Below are 14,220 nucleotides of genomic sequence, written 5' to 3'. Positions count from 1 at the left end.
GTGACGCGTGACGTCGATTCTGAACGTGGAGGGGGGGAAACGGCACGGGGAGAGAGAGACACGCAAACTCCAAATATGCAGCAGGAGTCAGGGTCCGGGATGAAACCCACGACCTCCTGTATACCAGGCGAGGTAGTTAACATCTCCTAGCCACTGTGATGATGATGAGAGAGAGACATGCAAACTCCAAATATGCAGCAGGCGTCAGGGTCACGATTGAACCCATGACATCCTGTATACCAGGCGAGGTCGTTAACATCTCCTAGCCACTGTGATGATGAGAGAGAGAGAAACACGCAAACTCCAAATATGCAGCAGGTTTCAGGGTCCGGGATGGAACCCACGACCTCCTGTATACCAGGCGAGGTAGTTAACATTTCCTAGCCACCATGATGATGATGAGAGAGAGGCACGCAAACTTCAAATATACAGCAGGCGTCAGGGTCAGGATCGAACCCACGATCTGCTGTATACCAGGCGAGGTAGTTAACATCTCCTAGCCACTGTGGGTGTCAGGGTCCGGGATGGAACCTACGACCTCCTGTAGACCAGGCGAGGTAGTTAACATCTCGCCGCCATGGAAGGAACTACACAAACGGGTACACTCTCGAACCCACTTGCTGTACTGCCACCTCCTTGGCCATGACGTCGAACGCAGTCCCAGCGAGGTTTTGGGGGAGTTTCTCAAATCTAAACGTAATCCACCACCCCCCCCCCCCCCCCCCCCACGTGGCCTGTGCCATGCTGAGTGGATCTTCGTCCTTCTTGCTCCACCGCCGTTTGATTTCCAATCGGTGGAGGGGAGGGGAGAACACGTAGCCTTTCACGACCAATATCATCATTATTTTTCGTAATAAATGTTTTTTTTGGAGGGGAGGGCGGTTAGAGCTTCGTACGTATAAATGTGCCGTTAAACCCGCCACCACCCAACACGCGGCCAGCTGAGTGAGGCTTGCCACGTCAACAGAACGTGCCCAATTCGTTTCGAGCTCGGCACGCCACGGTGCCGGGAGCGTAAAACCCACGACGTTTGAGTACGACGTTTCGCTGGTAATTGCATCCAGCATCATCGGGCAATTCACGAATTGCCCGATACTACTCAAAAAAATTGTAAATGTTGTGGATTCACGCTTCAACACACCGGTGGTCTACAGCAGTGAACTGTTTGTCTTTTAGTAATAGGTTTTTACCCTTTTAACTGGTGCAAAATCTGACACCTTTATACAAGGCATCATGTTTGCAATAACCTCAACACAAGAAGTTAAAATGCAAACAAAAAGAAACAACTCTGATGATGATAATGATATGCACTGTCATTGAAGTTGATTGGTCCACACCCGAGACAGCTTTCTTTAGAGCCTAGTCTCCATTGGTGTTGGACCAGATGACGCCAAGTACGCCTTTTGGCGTCTTCTGAGGTGTCTTGCTACACATGGGGACGATATTGGAGAGGAACCCGGGGAAAGCTCGCGACACGCATGCCAGGGGTGGCGAGATGTTAACTACCTCGCCTGGTATACAGGAGGTCGTGGTTTCGATCCCGACCCCGACGCCTGCTGTGAATTTGGAGTTTGCGTGTCTCTCTCTCTCCCCATGGTTGCGTGGATTTTTCTGCGGGTCCCCCGGTTTTTCCCCTTTGCATTTAGAATCAACGTCACCACGCGTTCAGAGTCTTTTGCTGCGATACATTTTCCACACGGTAATAAGCTCACTTACGTTGAGCTCTCATTTGTGGTGGCCAGGTCGCTTCTGAAAAATAGCCACTTAGCTCAGTGGGGCCTTACCTGGTAAAATAGAAAAATAAGTTGAGTTTAGAATTGGGGCGACTGCCCCGGGCCCCGCGTTTTGGGGGGGAAGGGGGGGAGCGGGTGGGGCGGGGCCCATGTTTCAACATCACGGTGTCAGGTGTATTACTCCCGGTTTAGTTTGAAGGCGTTGGTCGCCCCCACACTGAGTGGAATCAGCCCCCCGGGCCCCCCCCTACGTTCGTACGCAAGTTGAATTTCTTTCGCCGCCGTGCGTAGCTGAACCGCGCTGATCGGGAGGCGCGGGGGAAGGACAACTCAACGACAGACGGCTGTGTTCGCGGACCCCACCTCGGGAGAGCGTTCAGTCGACCCACCAATCCCCCCACCCACCAATCCCCCCCCACCCACTACCCCCCCCCCCCCCATTTTTCTGCTGCCTCCCAAAAACGACATATCCGAGAGGCGGGCATGGCCACCGCTCCCAGAATTATTTATAATTTTGGGGGTGAGGGGGGGGTCACTATTTCTTCATTTGAGCCCTCGCTGTCTGGCCAAGCCGCGTGCAGAAGAACGGCCGACTCTCGCCCCCCCCCCCTCCTCCCCCCCGTCCCATACTCCACTGCATCAAATCAACATTCTTCTTCTCTCTCGCTCTCTCTCTCTGCATTGTCCTGTGGAATTCTGACAGCAGCCCCCCCCGCCCCCTCCTCCTCCACCCGGCACCAATGGTGAGGATTATCTCCACCGTCCGGCCAAAGGCAACAGGAGGATAAAGCAAAGTTGCCGCTCCGTCGCCTCTGTTGAACGCGCACGCACGCAAGCGCGTGTGCGTTGCGCTCGCTGGGTCCGATCGGACCGTCCGTCTCTGGGATAAAAAACCCCTTCCTACGCAACCCTGCAGAGTTTCATTTTCTTTTTTGCCGAGGTTATTGCGCAGTTTCACCGGGCGCCTACCGCGTAGAAGGTTGGCGCGGTGGTCAACGCGATCTTGACTCGCGGTTCGGAGGGTTAGGGGTTCGATACCTGCACGGAGTTTGACGTCCTTCCCTTGTTCTGCGGAGTGCGAGCGAGCGAAGGGAGTTTGTATGTTCTCCCCCTATTATGCGAGACCTGATCTGACATCATCGCACACTTACCAGATCTGATCTCACATCATCGCACACCTGATCTCACACCATCTCACACCAGATCTCATCTCAACCATCTCACACCAGATCTCACTTCACACCATCTCACACCAGATCTCACCTCACACCATCTCACACCAGATCTCATCTCACACCATCTCACACCACATCTCATCACACCATCTCACACCAGATCTCACCTCACACCATCTCACACCAGATCTCATCTCACACCATCTCACACCACATCTCATCACACCATCTCACACCAGATCTCATCTCACACCATCTCACACCACATCTCACCTCACACCATCTCACACCAGATCTCACCTCAACCATCTCACACCAGATCTCAACCATCTCACACCAGATCTCATCTCACACCATCTCACACCAGAACTCATCTCAACCATCTCACACCAGATCTCATCTCAACCATCTCACACCAGATCTAATCACACACCATTTCACACCAGATCTCACACCATCTCACACCATATCTCATCTCAACCATCTCACACTTACCAGATCTCATCTCACACCATCTCACACCAGATCTCATCTCACACCATTCTCACATCATCTCACACTTACAGAATCCCATCGCGCACTATGTCAGGGTTAAACACATTTCCATGCAACCTTACAGGTTTAATTTCTTCGCGAATTTTTTTGCGTAATTAATTTATGGCACTCTGCCGCTATAAATAACGGTACTGCATCGTTATTATTTTTTTAACGCTTTCCATCGAAGATTGAGAGTGTTTGTACATTAGCACTGACTGGGTGTAACTGGGACTGGTGGGGGGGTGGGCTGTGGGGAGGGGTTAGAGGTCAGGATAACTCTCGCCGTCAGAGCCGCCCCTCTGAGGGGTACACGGAAATTTGGGGTGACTGCCCCGGGCCCCGCGCTTTCGGGGGGAGGGGGGGATCCCCCCGCGCTTTGACATCACGCCATCAGATGCAATGCTCCCGGTTTAGCTTGCGGGCTGCAGCTGTAAATTTCCACGCCATGATAAGTCCACGCTGTGTTGAGCTCTCGCTTGCGATGGCCACGTCGCTTCTTACACGGCTCAGTGGAGCCTTACCTGGTTAAAATAAAATCTGAAACAAAATGTGTTTAGGTTATAGCTTTGAGTTTGGTAGCCCCATGCGTACGCGCAATTCTGCACTTGCTCGCTGTTATTATAATCCAACGATCGCGATGTTGACGACACAGACGGTGACTTGGTGATGACAACTGCCCCCCTCCCCATGCCCCCCCCATTACCCCCTCCCCTCCGTTGCAGGACCCTCGCCTCTTCTGCGCCTCCCAACCCTGGAACCCCGTGCGTCATGTGACCTCGCGTGGCTCCGCAGCGATTGGCCGCCACCGTCTCCCCGGGAGCAGCGAGTAGGCGTGGAGGTGAGTGGGTGGCGTGGCGTGGCCCGAAACCAGAGCCGCCTGCCCGGGGCCCCGCGCTTTAGGGGGCCCTCCGTGCCGCTTCGACGTAACACTTCCGGTTTAGTTTTGAAGGCGTCGGGGGGGGGGGCCCATACAGCATGTGAGTTGCCCCGGGATGTGCACCCGACCCCCCCTATGGAGGGGTTGTGGCTGAGATGGTGGTGTGGCATGGTCAGAATGTCGCTCCCCCCCCCTCAACCCCCTTTACCCCGAGTGAAGCTTCCAGAGAGTACTCTTTGGGTCTTTCGGTAAAGTCACGTAGATGGGAAAATAATCTAAATAAATCACGACGTTTTGATCGCAACACAAGCAATCGTCTTCGGGTGAAAAAATACAGCGAGTATATTTTGACCTACGTCACTTTAACGAAAGACCCAAAGAGAATGAATTTGTGCAGTCACGAGAGCTTTAAGTCGAGATTCTTCCGGAAAGTAAACGTTGAGCCCACGCTCGAGACCGTCCCTGCTGTCGGCACTTGGTGACAAGACAAAATGTATTCAGCGACAGTCTCAACACCACCACCACCACCACCGATATATATAGAGAGAGAGATGCATCTTAGCTCAAGCCTGCCGTAAATCACATGACTTCTGTGTTGGGCACCCACACTGTGAACCTCTCCTCTTTCATACTCTTTGTTTTTTTCGGTAAAGTCACGTAGGTAAAAAATAAAATAAAAAATGAAAACAAATTAAATCACGACGTTTCGGGCGCAACACAAGCGTCCTTCTTCAGGTGCTGACAACGTAGCGAAAGCACAACCGCTTAAGCGTGTGTGCTTAAGTGTTTGTGCTTAAGTGTTTGTGCTTTCGCTACATTGTCCCCACCTGAAGAAGGACGCTTGTGTTGCGCCCGAAACTTCGTGATTTAATTTAGCTGTTTTCATTTATTTTATGTTATTTTTTACCTATGTGACTTTACCGAAAAAAAACAAAAAGTATCAATCCTTGCAGTCACGAAAACTTCTAATCTAGAACTCTCCTCTCTCCCCCGCCCGCTATGCACACAGACGCTGCTGCTGCTGCTCCATGCAGCAGCAGCAGCAGTGTCAAGGCCCTGGCGCGACCTCTCCCTCCTCTCTCTCCTCTCTCTCCTCATCTCTCCTCACCCCCTTATCCTCCCAATTCCCCGTTCCACTTTCCATCCTTTCCCTCTCCATTCCCCGTTCCTTCCTCCCTTCCTCGTCCGCTGCCTGCTTCTCTCCCTCCTTCCGCCGTTCCATTTTCCTGTCTCCCCCCGATTGCCTTCCGTAACCTCGACTCGGCTGCCCCGTCAGCCGCGGCGTGGCCACGTGGCTACGGGCAGCCGCTGTGAGATGGGAAGAGAGAGCGAGCGCGACGTGGGCTGTTTAAACGTTGGGCCCTTAAAAGGCAAATCCGTGGCGCTTGATCTCGGTGACTGCAAGGGGTTGGTGGAGGTTTTATTGTTTTTTTTGCTTTGCAAACCACCACTGGTGGTTGCCAAGAAAGCGGCGGGTGCATGAGTGTTTCAAATTGGTGAGAGGTGTAGTGGACCCTCGTTTTGAATTCCTCCAAACTTTGAATGCCGTCATTTTGTTATTTTATTCTGGTCACACTCGAGAAAACACACGCTGGCTGTGTGCGTGGTCACGTTACGTGTTATATTCAGTGCGTGTGTGTGGTTGTCTGTGCAGGTGTGTGCATGCGTACGGTAACGTGTGTGCGTGCGTGTGTGTTGATGCACATGGCCTGGCACAAGCGTCGTGGTGACGTCACCGCCACTTAGTGGCGAATGGCGGTTGTTGTTGTTGATGCATGTATGTGTAGTGGCTTACTTGGGAGACGCAAGTTCTTGGAGGCGGTTCTTTTATTTAACTGAGCACCCTTTGCACAAGACGCACCCTACGCTGGTACACACTCTTCTCTCTCGTTCATACGCGACTCTACGTAAGTTGCTAGCCTATGCCCAACGCTGGCCGTCCGACACTGACGGCGCTGAACCGAGACGGCCATCTACCGCCCAGCTGCGCAATGTCAGGTGAAGACGACAGCGACGATGGCGACGATCTTCAACAGCAACTACGGGGATCCCACTCCAAACGACAGCCCCGAGCTCCCCTCCCGGGGCCCCTCTTATACCGTCAGCGTGGGCTGGCTCCGCCCCCGGCGACGCCCCCCTTCTGGAACCTACCAGCGGGTTCTCGGTGTGCCCCTTCCGTAAACGTTCCCCTACATCCCTCTCTGGTCTATCACGTGACCTGCTGTCAGTCAGGGCTGCTGCAAGCTGCAGGTCCCCTTCCCTGTCAGCTGCTACGCGACCGATTCTATGTCACTACACAAGTCGACACTTGTGTGTTGGTAAGTGGGGAGCAGTAGTGTCGTGATTAGCTCCCTGCGCAATGAATCCGGGGACCCGAATTTGATTCCCGCTCACGGTCACCACCAGTGGCGATTATCTTAACCGGTCCGGGGCGTCCCCTAGGTCGACTCAGCTTAAAATCTGTACCTGGTGTGTGTAAACATTACCAGTGGGGAGAGAAAGGCGGCCGGGTGTGGTGCTGGCCACCCACCCCCTCATTTGCCGTGCCGGCCTTCATAGGTGCTCGCTAACAGCACTTGCCCCAACAGTCTGTTAAGGCTATACGGGGGATCTTTGTTTGTGTGTGTTAGAAGTGAGGAGCGGTAGTGTAGCGGGTAGCGCCCTACGCAATGTATCCGGCGACCCAAGTTCAATTCCCACTCACGGCCACCACCAGTGACGATTATCCTAACCAGTCCGGGGCCTCCCCTAGGTCGACTCGGCCTCAACTAAGTACCTGTGTGATATGTAAATGTCACCAGTAGGGAGACAAAGGTGGCCAGGCACAGCAGCGTGTCGGCCTTGGTAGGTGATTTGCCAACAGCACTTGCCCCAACAGTCTGTTAAGGCTATACGTGGGGTCTTTATCTTTTGTTTTGTGTGTGGGGGTCACGCGTGTGTCCGTGTGTAGCGCGCATGTTTAGCCGTGTTGGCAGCTGTAGCATATACGGAAGTTTCCCCAAAAGCAGGCATCATTTGTTTAATCTGCATCTTTTGGCAGCTTTACACACACACACACACGCGCGCACACACGTGGTGTTGCACGTCAGCTATCGTGTTCACAATGTATGGTCTATAGAGGCACACAGAAGCGTGTATAAACACGGGGTAATAATGTATCAAAGATGCCCCCTATAGCCTCAAATAGACTGTTGGGTCAAGTGCTGTTGGCGAGTGTGCGTATCATAGGTGCTCGCTAAAAGCACTTGACCCAAACAGACTTCTAGGGCTGCACGGGGGATCTTTGTCTTTGTGCCTGTGGGGAGTGGTGGTGCGGTGGTCAGTTTGCTGCGCAGTGAACCCGGCCCACCCCGTACCTCCTAGGTCGACTCAGCCGCAAATAAGTACCCGGTGCGGTGTGCATTAAACATCGCCACTGGGGAGACAAAGGTGGTTGGGCGTTGTGTTAGCAAGATACCCCCTCGTGTGCCGTGCCGGCCCTTCACGGGTGTTCGCTAACAGCACTTTCCTCCAACAGTCCGTTGAGCCTATACGGGGGATCTTTGCTTTTGTGTGTGGTGTGTGTGTGTGTGTATCTACTGTGGGGAGCGGTGGTGTAGCGGTTAGCGCGCTGCGCTGCGAACGTGGCGACCCGGGTTCGATTCCCGCTCACGGCCAACATCGGTGACGGCGACGATGATCTGAACCGATACTGGGCCTCTCCTAGGTCGACTCAGCCTCAAATGAGTACCTGGTGCGGTGTGTAAACTTCGTAACTGGGGAGACAAAGGCGGCCGGGCGTGGCGCTGGCCACCCACCCCCTCGTCTGCTGTGCCAGCCCTTCATAGGTGCTCGCTAACAGCACTTGCCCCAACGGTCTGTTACAGGCTATACGGAGGATCTTTGTCTTTTGTATATATATACATACCGTGTGTGTTTCTGTACGTCTTCTGTACACACACCCCACTGGCAAAAATAACCACCACCTGCTCGTGGTCTCGGGACGGTAGCGCCGCCGCCGCGGTGGGCTGTGACCGTGGGAGGTCAGGCCGACGTCAGGCAGATGTTTACCGCCCTCGCGACGTGATCACATTCGCCACAGTGGCGCACGGCACGGGTGGCGAGACAGGTCGGGTGAGATGTCGACTACCTCGCCTGGTGTGCAGGAGGTCGTGGGTTCGATCCCGACTCTTGACGCCTGCTGCTGTATATTTGGAGTTTGCGTGTTTCTCTCATCATCATCACAGTGGCTAGGATGATGTTAACTACCTCGCCTGGTGTGCAGGAGGTCGTGGGTTCGATCCTGACTCTGACGCCTGCTGCTGTGTATTTGGAGTTTGTGTGTCTCTCTCTCTCCGTGGTGAGATGTTAACTGCCTCGCCTGGTGTACAGGAGGTCGTGGGTTCGATCCCGACTCTGACGCCTGCTGCTGTATTTGGAGTTTGTGTGTCTCTATCTCTTCGTGGTGAGATGTTAACTCCCTCGTCTGGTGTGCAGGATGTCGTGGGTTCGATCCCGACCCTGACGCCTGCTGTGTATTTGGAGTTTGCGTGTCTCTCTCTCTCCGTGGTGAGATGTTAACTCCCTCTGCTGGTATACAGGAGGTCGTGGGTTCGATACCGACCCTGACGCCTGCTGCTGTATATTTGGAGTTGCGGTGTCTCTCTCTCTCTCTCATCATCATCACCGTGGCTAGGATGATGTTAACTCCCTCGCCTGGTGTACAGGAGGTCGTGGGTTCGACACCGACCCTGACGCCTGCTGCTGTATATTTGGAGTTTGCGTGTCTCTCTCTCCCCCTCTCCCCGTGGTCGCGTGGATTTTCCTCCGGGTCCTCCGGTCTTTCCCTCCACATTTAGAATCAACATCACCGAGTATTCGGCCGCTGTAAATCTCCACGTGACGATGATGTCGAGCTATTGTTTGTGATGGCCAGGTAGCTTCTAAGTGGGCCTTACGTGGTAAAATAAAAATCGTAGTTTCTAGCTTTTTAAATTGATTGCGAGGGGCTGGCAACCCCTCCTCCACCCGAAACATAATTGCCAAAGGATGACGGGGAAAACAACAGACATCTAAGTGCGCATGTGTCAGAAGCCAGTGAGGGGGACAAGCGTCAATGACCCCCCTGCAAAAAAAATGTCAGTACCTTCCTGAAAAAGAAACTAAAAATACGAAACTATTTTTTTTTACCAGTTAAGACCCACTGAGCCATATTGCATCACAAATGATAGCGCAACCAAGTGGCTTATCATCATAGCAGCCAAATACTCTTAAACGAGTGCAAGGCGGGTGACCTCCAACCCCACGTCAATCTTTCCGCCACCCTCCCCCAACCCCCAACCCTTCTCTCTCTTTGCTCCGAAGAAGTTTCGTTTGCAGTGAAACGCCAGCCACGCCTGCCACAGAGCAATGCTAAAGTAAGCTCAACCACAAAAAGTTGTTCTTATTTGACCGGGGAAGGCCGCGCAGAGCTGTGTCGCTCCTCTTTTTCTCAGAAGCGACCCCGGGCCACCACGTATGATAGCTCAACGAAGTTGCTCATCATCATCATCATCGCGTGGAAATTCATAGCGGCCAAATGCTATGGACGTACGTCGATTCTAAATTTCGAGAGAAAAACCGGAGGACCCAGGAGACAAATCCACGTGACCACGGGTAGAGAGAGACACGCAAACTCCAAATACACAGCAGGCGTCAGGGTCGGGATCTAACCCACGACCTCCTGCATACCAGGCGAGGTAGTTAACATCTCCTAGCCACTGTGATGATGAGAGAGAGACACGCAAACTCCAAATACACAGCAGGCGTCAGGGTCGGGATCGAACCCACGACCTCCTGCATACCAGGCGAGGTAGTTAACATCTCCTAGCCACCGTGATGATGAGAGAGAGAGACACGCAAACTCCAAATACACAGCAGGCGTCAGAGTCGGGATCGAACCCACGACCTCCTGTATACCAGGCGAGGTAGTTAACATCTCCTAGCCACTGTGATGATGAGAGAGAGAGAGACACGCAAACTCCAAATACAAAGCAGGTGTCAGGGTCGGGATCGAACCTATGAGCTCCTGTATACCAGGCGAGGTAGTTAACATCTCCTAGCCACCGTGATAATGAGAGAGAGAGACACGCAAACCCCAAATACACAGCAGCAGGCGTCAGGGTCTAGATTGAACCCACGACCTCCTGTATACCAGGCGAGGTAGTTAACATCTCCTAGCCACTGTGATGATGAGAGAGAGAGAGACACGCAAACTCCAAATACACAACAGGCGTCAGGGTCGAGATCGAACCCACGACCTCCTGTACACCAGGCGAGGTAGTTAACATCTCCTAGCCACCGTGATGATGAGAGAGAAAGACACGCAAACTCCAAATACATAGCAGGCGTCAAGGTCGAGATCGAACCCACGACCTCCTGTATACCAGGCGAGGTAGTTAACATCTCCTAGCCACTGTGATGAGAGAGAGACACGCAAACTCCAAATACACAGCAGCAGGCGTCAGGGTCGAGATCGAACCCACGACCTCCTGTACACCAGGCGAGGTAGTTAACATCTCCTAGCCACTGTGGGGCACCACGAGTCTCGAGACTCAGGGAGTATTGGGACTCGGTGAGTCCGCATCGAATAATAATGCCACCATCCCTCGGAGGATCCTCGGGAAAACAAGAGGAAATCGCTGCATAACCACGTGGGACATCCGAAACGGTCACTGGGAACAGAGACGCTAGATTTGAAGCGTTCGTGACTGCAAGGATTCATAGTCTTAGGTTTTTTCGGTAAAGTCACGTAGGTAAAAAATAAAATTAAAAGTTAATAAAAGTAATAATGGAAATACAACACAAGTCTCCGTCACCAGGTGACGGTCCCACCTGATGACGGAGACATGTGTTGCCTCCGAAACGTCGTGATTTATTATTTAATTTTATTTCCAATATTACTTTTATTAACTTTTAATTTTATTTTTTACCTACGTGACTTAACCGAAAAAACCTAAGAGTAAGAGAGACGCTGCCATTCCCGGGAGTTGGGCCGCGAACGCCTGGGCTTGGATAGAATACGGGAGGTCTGGCAGACTGCCTGCCACTCCACTCACAGTAGAGGGGTGGATAGTCGTCTCCTGTGCCTGTGTGTACCCTGTGTGTGTGTCTGTGTGTCTGTGCTGTGTGTACTCTGTGTTTGTCTGTGTGTGTACTCTGTGTGCTGTGTGTACTCTGTGTATGTGTGTGTACTCTGTGTGTGTCTGTACTGTGTGTCTGTATTGTGTGTCTGTACTGTGTGTGTACTGTGTGTGTGTGCTCTGTGTGTGTGTGTGCTCTGTGTGTGTACTGTCTGTGTGTTCTGTGTGTGTAGGGGAGTTGTGTGATTACGCGTACCTGTGTGTGCACTCTGTGTGTACTTTGTGTGTGTACGTGTGTACTCTGTGTCTGTACTGTGTGTGTACTCTGTGTGTGTAGGGGAGTTGTGTGTTTACGCGTGCCTGTGTGTGTACTCTGTCTGTACTGTGTGTCTGTACTCTGTGTGTGTACTCTGTGTGTGTACTGTGTGTGTGCTTTGTGTGTGTAGGGGAGTTGTGTGTTTACGCGTGCCTGTGTGTGTACTCTGTCTGTACTGTGTGTCTGTACTGTGTGTCTGTACTCTGTGTGTGTACTCTGTGTGTGTACTGTGTGTGTGCTCTGTGTGTGTAGGGGAGTTGTGTGTTTACGCGTGCCTGTGTGTGTACTCTGTCTGTACTGTGTGTCTGTACTCTGTTTGTACTCTGTGTGTGTCTGTGTGTGTACTCTGTGTGTGTTCTGTGTGTGTAGGGGAGTTGTGTGTTTACGCGTGCCTGTGTGTGTACTGTGTGTCTGTACTCTGTGTGTGTACTCTGTGTGTACTGTGTGTGTGTACTCTGTGTGTGTACTGTGTGTGTGCTCTGTGTGTGTAGGGGAGTTGTGTGTTTACGCGTGCCTGTGTGTGCGTGTTTACATGCTCTGTGCCGGTGTTTATGGTACAGTGAGTGTTACGTGCATTTTTCGAAACAGTAAACTCTGCATGTAAATAATGCAGCGGGTAGTTTATACAGAGGCATGGATAACTAAACGGCTTATACAGCAGCAGCATCAGATTACTATATACCAACTTTCAGATTCGTCATCATCATCTTACTATATACCAATTCTATCAGAATGATCAAATTACTTTCTACCAACTATTTCAGAGTCACTATCATCTTACTAGATACCAACTCTGTCATGATCATGAACTTATTATATACCATCTCGAACACATCATCACCACCACTATCATTATCATCACCACCACTATCATTATCATCATCACCACCACTATCATTATCATCATCATCACCACCATCCTCATTATCACCATCATCATCATCACCATCATTATCATCATTATCATCATCATCACCATCATTATCATCATTATCACCATCATCATTATCACCATCATTATCATCATCATTATCACCATCATTATCATCACCATCATTATCATCATTATCACCATCATCATTATCACCACCATCATCACGAACTGACCATCTATCCAAGCTATTACAATTCATCATCATGGTCATCTGATCATCTGCCCCAATCCATCGTAACTAGCAGCAGAATCCATCATTGGCATCATCATCATCAGTACCATCAATTGACCATCTACCGAATACATCCTCAACATAATAATTACTTCCTATGTATCCAGGAAAAGTCACACAAGAATCTGAAGACGATTCCACAATTGTCATTGCAACTTTGGGACGTTTGACCAACACCAACGGCATAGTGCGTCGTTGTTGTTGTCGTTATAATCTATGAGAGGGAACCAGACATCTCCGGAGGAAACACATGCAGCGGTACGCAGGGAGACAACGTACAAACTACACGCAGTTGGGGCGTCCGCGTCGGGAATCGAACCCAGGTCCTTCTCGCTGTGAGGCACACAGGCGTCGCCTCTGTGCCCCCCCCCCCTTGCCCCCCCCCCACGCCCCTCAGCAATGCCGCGTGGGGAGCCACAATGTGCAGAGCTGGCTCACACGAGGTCGGCCCGGCTCGTCTTGTGGGGGCTGCTGGCTCGGCTCGGCTGAGCTTGGCTCGGGTTAGTTGGCTAGGAGATGTTAACTGCCTCGCCTGGTGTGCAGGAGGTCGTGGGTTCGATCTCGACCCTGACGCCTGCTGTGTATTTGGAGTTTGCGTGTCTCTCTCTCTCTCATCATCACAGTGGCTAGGAGATGTTAACTGCCTCGCCTGGTGTGCAGGAGGTCGTGGGTTCGATCTCGACCCTGACGCCTGCTGCTGTGTATTTGGAGTTTGCGTGTCTCTCTCTCTCTCTCATCATCACAGTGGCTAGGAGATGTTAACTGCGTCGCCTGGTGTGCAGGAGGTCGTGGGTTCGATCTCGACCCTGACGCCTGCTGTGTATTTTGAGTTTGCGTGTCTCTCTCTCTCTCTCTCATCATCACAGTGGCTAGGAGATGTCAACTGCCTCGCCTGGTGTGCAGGAGGTCGTGGGTTCGATCCCGACCCTGACGCCTGCTGTATATTCGAAGTTTGCGTGTTCTCTTCGTGGTCGCGTGAATTTTTCTCAGCGTCCTCCGGTTTTTCCCGGCACATTTAGAAACATGCATTTAGAGTTGTTGGCTGCTGTTTATTTCCACACGATAAGCCACTTCGTTGAGATGTCATTTGTGGAAGCCAGGTCACTTCTCAAGAAGAGATATATAGTTTAGTGGGCCTTACCTGTTCATAAAAAAAACATTAATACTGTACTAAGCCAGGGTCAGCCCTGATTAGCTTTCACGATCTGATAGCACATCTACTGGACATCTGTGTAAAATGGGCTTTTATAGCCCATCGGATTCCTCCAGTATAATTACATTGATTCTGATCGCACACCACTGATGTTAGCCGAGGA

The 14,220-nt window shown here is 51.8% G+C and overlaps 1 protein-coding gene across 1 annotated transcript in view; it reads left to right on the top strand.

Moving 5' to 3' along the window:
- Positions 1 to 14,220, top strand: part of LOC133341945 (uncharacterized) — a 163,187-nt gene that overhangs the window by 38,668 nt on the left and 110,299 nt on the right. Inside the window, exon 2 of the mRNA XM_061550788.1 lies at positions 4,168 to 4,283. The gene's annotated coding sequence lies outside the window, so the exon portion shown is untranslated. The remainder of the gene's footprint in view (positions 1 to 4,167; positions 4,284 to 14,220) is intronic.

Source organism: Lethenteron reissneri, chromosome 13 (assembly GCF_015708825.2).
Source record: "Lethenteron reissneri isolate LAM-NWPU_2019-01 chromosome 13, ASM1570882v1, whole genome shotgun sequence".
In the NCBI taxonomy this organism is placed as follows: domain Eukaryota; kingdom Metazoa; phylum Chordata; class Hyperoartia; order Petromyzontiformes; family Petromyzontidae; genus Lethenteron; species Lethenteron reissneri.
This window is presented reverse-complemented; position numbering and strand designations above follow the sequence as displayed.